Source organism: Jaculus jaculus, chromosome 9, assembly GCF_020740685.1.
Source record: "Jaculus jaculus isolate mJacJac1 chromosome 9, mJacJac1.mat.Y.cur, whole genome shotgun sequence".
NCBI lineage: Eukaryota > Metazoa > Chordata > Mammalia > Rodentia > Dipodidae > Jaculus > Jaculus jaculus.
The window spans coordinates 107,366,792-107,377,869 of NC_059110.1; the positions used below are offsets into that span (position 1 = coordinate 107,366,792).

An 11,078-nucleotide genomic window follows, 5' to 3' on the forward strand; every position below is an offset into this window, starting at 1 on the left:
TGGTGGTGATTGGTTTTTTTTTTTTTTTCCAACTTCATAGGGTCCCAGTAATCATATGATAGGATGCCAGTGCTTTCCCCCAATCAAGTCATTGAATCCTTTTCATGAGACGTATTGTAATATAGATTTCTTTTAATTCCCCCCTAAGCTCTATTGAGGTATACCCTTCCCAAGTTAGTGCCAGTCCTTCCTCTGGACGTCTGATAAGGAGAGGCCAGCTTCCCGAGTCAGCCTATTTCAGCATCCTTGGGATCTTAGGCTATGGGGACCACTGGCCAGCCCACAAGTTTCAAGAATCTTGGTCTTCGGCTGGAGAGATGGCTTGGTGGTTAAGGCATTTGCCTGCAAAGCCAAAGGATCCCGGTTTGACTCTCCAGGACCCACGTAAGCCAGATGCACAAGGAGGCACATGCATCTGGAGTTCATTTGCAGTGGCTGGAGGCCCTGGCATGCCCATTCCCCCCCACCCCTTCCTCTTTCTCTCAAATAAATAAATTAATAAAATAATATTTTACAACCAAAATAAAAAGAATCTTGGTCTTGGTGTTAGTCTCTTGGTCTTCTGTGGCTTTTGGGGACAAGGCTCCCAATGACACTGGTGATCAAAGGGGTGGTGTCCAGGTGGGCTCAGGTCTGTCCCCAAGCAGCCTGGGTATCCACAGAGCTTGCAGGTGGGGACATAGGTGAACATCGGAACTGATTTCAGGAGGCCCACTACATCAACTTTTTGTCATGATGCTTGGAAACTGTTGGCCTTAGACTAGGGTGCTCCAAGTTTCTGCAGTCATCTCCCTGTGGGGTGTGGGCACAGACTATGGAGGGGCAGGGGTCTGTTCTCTGGCCTCCTGCAGCTCCCAAATGATCACAGTACTTCAGCTTTATCCTGTCACTGCGTCCTCTTGATCCCACTCTCTGCACTCGTCCACCTCTGTAGAGGGGTCACACTTCCTGTTACTGCTCTTTTTTCTTTTCTTTTTCTTCCCTTTGTGTGTGTGTGACATTCTTACTCCCTGCCTCCCAAGTGCTGCGATTAAAGGTATGTGCCTGGCTGACATTCTTTTTTTAAATATTTATTTATTTATTTAACAGAGAGGAAGAGGCAGAGAGAGCGAGAGCGCGCGCGCGCGAGAGAGAGAGAGAGAGAGAGAGAGAATGGGCACACCAGGGCTTCCAACCCACTCCATGAACTCCAGACTCATTTGCCACCTTATGGATCTGGCTTACATGGGTCCTGGGGAATTGAACCTGGGTCCTTTGTCTTTGTAGGCAAGAGCCTTAACCATTAAGCCACCTTTCCAGCCCTTTGTGACATTCTTTCTCATGTAGAAGGGCAGCTCTTGATGGCAGGGATAGGGTTGATGGCACATTTCTGTACCTAGCACAGAACCAGGTGCCCTCTGAGCCTGGAGCTAGCCGTTTTGTGGTTTGACTGGCTGACCAGCAACCCCAGTGACCCTCCTGTCTTTGCCCTCCACGGGGCTGGGGTCACAGGTGTGTCCAGCTGTGCCTGGCTTTTACATGCGTGCCAAGGACTGAACTCAAGGCCTCTTGCTTGTGCAGCAAGTGCTCTTGTCCGCAGCCGGCTGCCCACCTCCCCGAACAGCTCCTGCTTGTCAGCAGAGCGCGCTAGCCCTGAGCGGGCCCTCCACGTTACCTGTCCACGTACGGACGACGACGGTCACACAGGAGACCCGCTGTGCCCTCCTCCTTCCCAGTCCCTGTGGCTTGTCAGATGCCTCTTTTGGCCTCTGGTTAAAGGAACAGGACCCCAAGGGCCTGGGCCTTAGGGGATCTGAAGCATAAATAAGGACCCCAGGGACTCCTGAGAGGAGATGACCAGACCAGTGTATGCAAGGCCCAGGGAGCCAAAGCTGCAGTGCATGAGGGAGAAGAGAAAGAGCCTGAGCCAGCCTCCATCCGGGTCCCCTGAGGCCGGACAGGGCGGATCCCTAGCAGCATGAGGGTGCCAGTGTCAGGAAGTTCTCCGCCATGCTGAGAACTTAGCATGTGTCCGTGTTGCCATGGGTTCCAGGTATTCCAGATAGAGAATGCCACTGTTCCAAATACCCCAGGGGCAATAAGAGAACACCTGGCTGGCTTGAGATGGCTCTGCCTCTCACCTAGGCCAAGTCATGCTCTCCCTCTGAGCCTCAATTTCCCCTTCTGTCAAAGGAGACACTGGAATAGATGAGCTCTCGTGCCGTCTAACACACAGGCTATGATGCTCTGAGTCCAGCTCCTTAAACTGTGGGTTATAACACCACACAGGATCATGGAACTGAACGTGGGGGAGAGAAGAGATTCGGCAACAATACAAGGTTTCTGACTGGGCAATGATCAAGATTTAACTGAAAATCAAACACAGGGGCCAGGGAGATGTCTCAGTGGCTAAAGGCACTTACTTGCACTCCTAATGGCCAGAGTTCAACTCTCCAGTACCCACGTAAAGCCGGAAACGAAGTGGTTCACATCTGTAATCCTAGCATGCCCACGTCAGCAGCAAGGACAAAATGACAAGGGACACCCTGTCTCAAGCAGAGCAGGAGGAGAGGGCAAAGACCCCAAGGTCGTCCCCAGACATTGACATGGATGTGTGCCATACCCTCATACACGCATCAAGCATATACACACCTACTCGTGCTAAAAATAAAATGAAAAAAAAAACAAAAAACCCAGGGATTGGAGAGATGACTCACTGGTTAAAGGTGCTTGCTTGCAAAGCTTGACCACCTGGGACTACAGAATAAGTTTCAGATCAACCTGGAATACAGTGAGACCCTACCTCAAAAAAAAAGGGGGGGGGGGCTGGAGGGATGGCTTAGCAGTTAAGGTGTTTACCCTGCAAAGCCAAAGGACCCAGGTTCGATTCCCCAGGACCCATGTACACCAGATGCACAAGGGGGCGCACACGTCTGGAGTTCATTTGCAGGGGCTGGAGGTCCTGGAGCACCCATTCTCTCTCTCTCTCTCTCTCTCTCCCTCCCCCTCTTTTTCTGTCAAGTAAATAATAATATATATATATATATTTTTTTTTAAAGTGCATTTTGCTTGGGTTGGAATTAAGAAAGAATTTGCAACAATTCTGAGATGGCCTTAAACGCACTTCTGCCACTTTGTTCTACGTATTTACACACAGTGGTATTCTCAGCGTCAATGATTGGAAACAAATCCATCCATCTGGAAATGCTGAGGACTCTGTGTGTCCTTTAGTACCAAATAATCAGCTCAGATTTCATCCTCTCTGTAAAAATAAACAAGCACATCTATCTCATGAGGAGGCAAACATGCTTCCTACTTTGATAAATGGTGATAGGTATACCAAAGAATAAAATAATTTTTTTTTTGGTTTTTCATAAAACAAATTTCTTTATGGCCTAGCTTCAGTAAATGAGGCCATGTCACAATTTCTCAGGCAGAAAGGAGTCACGAGTGGAAGAAGTTTCAGAAGCTGTGCTCTAGAGGACCCAGCACACAGCAGATTCAAGGAGACAGGGCGCCTCCCTCATGCTACCTTGTCCCCACCTCTATCACAGCAGCTCCTCCTGCAAGGAGCCAGTGCCGGTCAGTAATATATCAGCCCCTTCCCCACCCTCTCCCCTTTCTGGTCCTGTCCCTTTGGCCACCTAGAAGCCCCCTGCCACCCCTCTTCTCCCCATCTTGTTTTCTGCAAGAGACCCTGTCACAGTCAGGTTCGCATTGCTGGTAGAAATCACCCAACTAAGAGCAGCTTATGGGAAAAAAGAGGTTTATTTTGTCTTACAGGGTCAAGAGGAAGCTCCACGATGGCAGGGGAAAACAATGGCATGAGCAGAGGGTGGATATCACCCCCTGGCCCACATAAGGTGGACAACAGGAGAGTGTGCCAAACACTGGCAATGGGAAACTGGCTATAACACCCACAAGCCCGCCCCCAAAGTACACTGCCTCCAGGAGACCTTAATTTCCAATTGCCATCAGCTGGAGGGTCTGGTGCACCCATTCTCTCTCTCTCTCTCTCTCTCTCTCTCTCTCTCTGCTTGCAAATAAATAAATAAAAATATTTTTAAAAGCGAAATATTGTCAAGGCAGATAGAAAGAACATATGTAATTAGGGCTGGAGAGATGTCTTAGTGGTTAAGGCACTTGCCCAAAAAGCCTAACAACAAACTCCAGATGCATGCACCACTTTGTGCACCTGGATTTATGTAGGTACTGGGGAATCAAACCCAGGTCATTAGCCTTTGTAGGCAAGCACCTTAACCACTGAGCTATGTCTCCAGCCCCCAATATTTCTTTTTTTTCTTTTAATTATTTATCTATTTGAAAGACAGAAAGTGAGAGGGTTTGCAGGGAGAGAGGGAGAATTGGCACACCAGGGCTTCCAGCCGTTGCAAACAAACTCCAGATGCATGCACCACCTTGTGCATCTGACTTACATGGATCCTGGGGAATCAAACCTGGGTCCTTTGGCCTTGCAGGCAAGTGCCTTAATTACTAAGCCATCTCTCCACCCCCATTATTTCTTTATAACAACAAAATTTTAAAAATTCACATGAGGCCATACTTTCAATCTCACTGAATATTTATGAGGTTAAAATATTCTAGGTTGCTGAGCGTGGTGGCTCATGTCTCCCCCAGCACTTAGAAGGCTGCGTTAGGAGGATGGCTGTGAGTTCATAGCTACCCTAATTGCAGTTTCAGGTCAGCCTGACATACAGCAAGACCCTACCTTGAAAAACTGAAAAAAATAGGGCTGGAGAAGGTGGTTTAGGAGTTAAGGTAGGAGTTTGAGACTACATAGTGAATTCCAGGTCAGCCTGGACTAGAGCGAGACCCTACATCAAAAAGAAAAAAAGAAAGAAAGAAAGAAAAGAAGACTAAATAAATAAATTAATTGAATATTATAATTTTGCTGCTAAATATAAAAGGTGGAGGCCAGGTATCATCACCTTTGCCTTTAATCCCAGGACTCTGGAGGTTGAGGTAGGAGGATTGCCATGAGTTTAAGGCTAGCTTGGAGCTACAGAGTGAGTTCCAGGTCAGCCTGGACTGGAGTGAGATCCTGCCTTGAAAGGACCAAAAAAAAAAGGTGGGCTGGGCTGGAGAGATGGCTCAGCCATAGGGCACCTGCTTGCAAAGCCTAATGGTCCAGGTTCAATTCCCCAGTGCCCATGTAGAGCCAGATGCACAAAGTGGCACATGCATCGGGGGTTTGTTTGCAGTGGCAGAAGGCCCTAGTGTGCCATTCTCTCTCTCAGATAAATAAATAAATAAATGCTAAAAAATCAAAATATTAATTTTATTTAGTCAAATCTAAAATTTTAGTATCCAGTTGTGCAAATCCAGTTAAATATGAGCTATTTTAATGAGAATGATACTTTGTAATTCCAACATTCATTTTCCATCAAATCACCAATGTAAAGATTCCTAACAAAGGCTGGAGAGATGGCTTAGCAGTTAAGGCACTTGCCTTCAAAGCCTAAGGACCCATGTTTGACTCTCCAGGTCCTACATAAGCCAGACACACAAAGTGACAGAAGACGCAAGGTCGCATATGTGCACAAGATGGCACATGTGTCTGGAGTTTGATTGCAGTGGCTAGAGGCCATGACATACCAATTCTCTCTCTCTCTCTCATATAAAAAAGTCCACTCTGGCCGGGTGTGGTGGCACACCACACGCCTTTAATCCCAGTTCTTGGGAGGCAGATGTAGGAGGATCACTGTGAGTTCAAGGTCACCCTGAGACTTCAGAGTGAATTCTAGGTCAGCCTGGGCCAGAGTGAGACCATACTTTGAAAAGCCAAAAAATAAAAAAAAGTTCTTAAAAAAAAATATATTCCTATCAAATCTTACCTGTTCAGCATAGTTCTACCTTTATGCAAACTAAGAGTTGGAGGCATCAGTTAGCACAGAAAAACGTTTCTCACCTGCAGTGTGTATCTATTCTGAGTCCTGTGCAGATCTGAGACTCAGAGAAACGAGCACATGCGCGCTTCACACTACTAGAACATTTATTTAATATTTTTATTTTCTTATTGTTTTGCAATGTTGGAATCACACCCAGAGGTTTTACAAATGCTAGGCAACATTCTGCCACCAGGCTATGTTCTTTCAAATTTTTATTTATTTGCTCGTGTGTGTGTGTGTGTGTGTGTGTGTGTACCAGACACTTGTGCCACCTTTTCTTTTTCTTTTGTTTATTTTTCTTTATTTGAGAGTGAGAGAGAGAGAAAGAGGCAGAGAGAGAGAGAGAGGGAAAGAGAGAGAATGGGGTGCCAGGGCCTCCAGCCACTGCAAACAGACTCCAGACGCGTGCGCCCCCCTGTGCATCTGGCTAGCGTGGATCCTGGGGAATCAAGCCTCAAACTGGGGTCCTTAGACTTCACAGGAAAGCACTTAACCACTAAGCCATCTCTCCAGCCCACTTGTGCCACTTTTTGTACCTAGTTTATGTAAGTAGATTGGGAATTGAACCCAGGCCTGTAGGCTTTGCAAATAAACACCTTTAACCACTGAGTCATCTTCTCAGCACCCCTCTTTTTTTAATTTTGATGACAAGGAATAAACCCAGGGCTTCATGCCTACCAAGCACATATATACTCTTACCACTGAATTTTACCCTCAACCTCATAGTAGATAATTAAAAAATATATATATTTATTTGTGTGTGTATGTGTGCATGTATATGTATGGGCATGCCAGGGCCTCTGACCACTGCAAACAAATGCCAGATGTGCCCCTTTTTGCATCTGCTATGCAGAAGCAATGTGGATGCTGGGAAATTGGATCCAAGAATGAGTCCCATTACTCTTCAGATTGAAGAGATGGCTCAGTCACTAAAGTGCTTGCCATGTACGTAGGAAGACCTGAGTTTGGATTCCCAGAACTCAGGTAAAATAAGAGCTGGGCATGCCAGTGTGCACCTGTAACCCTAGCACTGATACCTGGAACCTGATGGTAGCCAAGCCAGTGAGCTCCAGGTTCAGTAGAACCTGAAAACCTTGAAACCTTGTCTCAAAAAATAAGGTAAGTCCAGCATGGTGGTGCACGCCTTTAATCCCAGTACTTGGGAAGCAGAGGTAGGAGGATCACAGTGAGTTCACCACCACCCTGAGACTATTAAAAAGTGAGTTCCAGGTCAGCCTGGGTTAGAGGGAGATCCTACCTTGAAAAGCCAAACATAGAATAACTAAGGTGCTACAATTGCAGGACACTCAGAAATCAGGTGGGGTGCTCACTTCAGCAGCACATATACTAAAATTGGGACAATACAAAATTAGCACGGCCCTTGCACAAGGGTGACGTGCAAATTTGTGAAGTGCTCCATAGTTTCTAATTTTTAAAGTGATGTAATTACTAATGTTAAACTATGATATTCTAAAACAGTAAAACCTGCTCAAACACATTTTTATCCCTAAATATTAATTGATAATTTTAATAAAATTGTTCCAAAATTATGTCACTTGTAAAAAAAGAAAGAAAGAAAGAAAAGGAATCGAGTGGGAACTGAGCTGAAAATGTCCTCACTGCTGGGTAGCTGTCATTATGCTGAAAGTGCTACGCAGACTGTGGGAATAGAAAAAGTCTTACCCAGAGAGCTAACTACGCAACCGTCCAGCCAGGCAAGATGTGCCCAGTGACGCAACAGTGGTACGACTGCTATGGGAGTTACCAAGTGCTTTCTGATTGGATTTTAGGCCCACACCACAGCAAGGAATTCATGGCTGGTACTGAAAGCCTAGTCAAAAGCCTAGTCAAAAGTTAATAAGCTCTAGAAGGGAAGCCACTACGGTTGTTTGGCTAAATGGATCTGTTATGCCCATCAAATTGCCTTCTAAATCTTGATGTTTATGCCTATAGATGAGGGATGTGCTCACCTATGGCCAGGGGAGCTTTCTGCTGTTGGCGGTGACTCCTGGGGAGACTCACAACTGGTCAAAATATGGAGAATAAGTGACTATTAAGTGCTCAGTGCTAAATGAGACATCTATCACCCCTGTACGGCTCATAGAACATTGTTCGGGGGTGGGGGGGAGAATGTAAGAGCCGGAGCACAAGCAGGAGTGCTTTGGCGTGCTCTCTTCCAGACGTGACAGAGCCACTGCGCGTAAGACCTCACAGCGACTGTGAGTGCCCTGCACTGTATTGGGCCCATAAACATGTCACCATGGATGGTGGAGGAAGAAAAAAAAGACACCAAAGTAGAAGGGAAACTACTTGAAAAGAAGAAGGGGCTCAAGTGAATGGGGGAGCAAGGACAAGAAAAGGTAACGGGAGGGGATTATGATAAAAACACATTATATACATGTATGCAAATTATCAAGAAAAATAATTAAAAGTGTTAAGTGCTGATCTCTAGCCTTCACATGCATGGACACATGTACAGGCATACACACACACAAACACGAATGTACTGATGCACATATACAACACACATATACATGCTAAAAAAGGAATGAATTATATTACTTTACTATTATTACTTATTTTTTTATTTTTATTTTTATTTTTTTGTTTCTCAAGGTAGGGTCTCACTCTAGCCCAGGCTGACCTGGAATTCACTATGTAGTCTCAGGCTGGCCTCAAATTCACAATGATCCTCCTACCTCTACCTCCTGAATGCTGGGATTAAAGGCATGCACCACCACACCTGGCTATATTATTCTTAAATTTAAAAATAACATGCCCTGGGTTTGGTTCCTAGCACTGCATAAGACTGTGTGTGACAAATGCCTGAAAATGACTGTAATCCTAGCACTGAGGAGACAGAGGGACAGAGGCAGAAGGATCAGAGTGTCAAAGTTGCCAGGCATGGTAGCACATGCCTTTAATCCCAGCACTTGGGAGGCTGAGATAGGAGGGTCGCTGTGAGTTTGAGGTCACCCTGAGACTACATAGTGAATTTCAGGTCAGCCTGGGCTACCGTGAGACCCTACCTCAAAAAAAAAAAAAAAAAAAAAAAGAGTGTCAAGGTCATTTTTTGGTTTCACAGTGAGTTCAAGCCAGTTTGGGTTATACGAGACCCTGCCAAACCAAACAAAACCAGACCTGTTGCCCAGGATGGCCTCGAACTGCTGATCCTCCTGCCTCTGCCTTGTCAGCAATTTCCTACCGGTGTGTGGCGAAACAAAATCAAACCTGTTGCACATGTGGCATCTAAAAGGAAAGACTTGACAAGTATTTTTTTAGTATTTTTGTTTTGGTATATTTTTTAGGAGATGAAACCCAGGACCTCTCATAGGGGAGTCAAACATGCTACCATTGGGCTGGAGAGATGGCTTAGCGGTTAAGCGCTTGCCTGTGAAGCCTAAGGACCCCGGTTCGAGGCTCGGTTCCCCAGGTCCCACGTTAGCCAGATGCACAAGGGGGCGCACGCGTCTGGAGTTCGTTTGCAGAGGCTGGAAGCCCTGGCGCGCCCATTCTCTCTCTCTCCCTCTATCTGTCTTTCTCTCTGTGTCTGTCGCTCTCAAATAAATAAAAAAAAAAATTAAAAAAAAAAAAACAAAAAAACATGCTACCATTAAGTTATATCTCCACCTTATCCATTTATTTTTATTTCACCCCCTACTTGTACAAATTCCACCTGCAACTCTAGCTTTGTAGACAGTACTGCTTTTATTTGTGAAAACTTAGAATAAGGGCTGAAGAGAGGGCTTAGCAGTTTAGGCACTTGCCTGCGTAATCTAAAGACCCAGGTTCGATTCCCCAGTACCCACATAAGCCTGATGCACAAGGCAGTGCATGTGTCTGAAGTGTGTTTGCAGTGGCTAGAGACCCTGGAGTGCCCATTTTCCCTCTTGCTCTCTCTAACTGCCTCTTTCTCTCTCTAATAAATAAATAAATATAAAATATTTTAGAAAAAAAAGAAAACAAGAGTAAGAAACCCCAGACTGGAAAATAAACGTCCCTGTTCTTGGACAACCTTGACCGCTGGGGTTCTTTAAGCAAGGTCACGTCTGAGCATTACACTTAACAGTGCTGGGGCCAAGGCTCCCCTTCTGGCTCAGAGGCCGCCCTGCCTGGAAGTGACGTTGGCCTTCTCAGGTCAGAAAGGCCGCTGTGGAGCTTTGTGGTGATGGATCAGAGGAGAGTAGGGAGATGGGAAGACTAGAAGTACTCTCTGGGCAAGTAAAGGTAGAAGACTGGGCTAAAGAAATAGCCGAGGGCTAGAGAAATGACTTAGCGGTTAAGGCGCCTGCCTGCAAAGCCAAAGGATCCCGGTTCGATTCCCCAGCACCCACGTAAGCCAGACGCACAAGGGGGCACATGTGTCTGGAATTCATTTGCAATGGCTGGGTGCCCTGGTGCACCCATTCTCAATGGCTGTCTCTCTCTCTCTCTCTCTCTCTCTCTCTGCCTTTTTCTCTCTCAAATAAATAAATAAATAAAATACATTTAAAAAAAGAAATAGGAGAGAATATAGAGAGGTGAAGAGATGTTAAGAGAAAAAGAACTTTAGAAAGCAAGAAAGGGGCTGGAGAGATGGCTTAGCGGTTAAGCACTTGCCTGTGAAGCCTAAGGACCCCGGTTCGAGGCTCGGTTCCCCAGGTCCCACGTTAGCCAGATGCACAAGGGGGCGCACGCGTCTGGAGTTCGTTTGCAGTGGCTGGAGGCCCTGGCGCGCCCGTTCTCTCTCTCTCTCTCTCTCTCTCTCTCTCTCCTTCTTTCTCTCTGTCTGTCACTCTCAAATAAACAATAAAAATAAAATAAAATAAATAGAAAGCAAGAAAGTTCCCCTTCCTGAGGTCTCTGGAACCTTCTTTCCAAGGTTGGGACTGGGAGTGGGGAGCAATGAAAATCAGAGAAATTCTGAATCAAGGGCCGTGAACGTCCAAGACAGACCCAGCCCAGAGCTCTCTAACACTCTCGCGAAGTACCAAAAAGGTTTTTTTGGTTGTTTTTGGTTTTGGTTTTTCAAGGTGGAGTTTCACTCTAGCTCAGGCTGACCTGGAATTCACCACGTAGTCTCGGGGTGTCCTGGAACTCCTCTGCCTCCCGAGTGCTGGGATGAAAGGTGTGCGCCACCACGCCCGGCCAGGGCTGCCTTCCTTCTTCTCTTAAGCTTTATAGTAAAATCTAAATCCCCCCAAATTAAAA

At 46.1% G+C, this 11,078-nt stretch overlaps 1 non-coding gene across 1 annotated transcript; it reads left to right on the forward strand.

Moving 5' to 3' along the window:
• The first annotated feature begins 7,211 nt into the window (after positions 1 to 7,211).
• On the forward strand, positions 7,212 to 7,314 carry LOC123463790. The gene has a single exon (XR_006639175.1). It is a non-coding gene; the product is annotated as a U6 spliceosomal RNA (small nuclear RNA).
• The last annotated feature ends 3,764 nt before the right edge of the window (positions 7,315 to 11,078 follow it).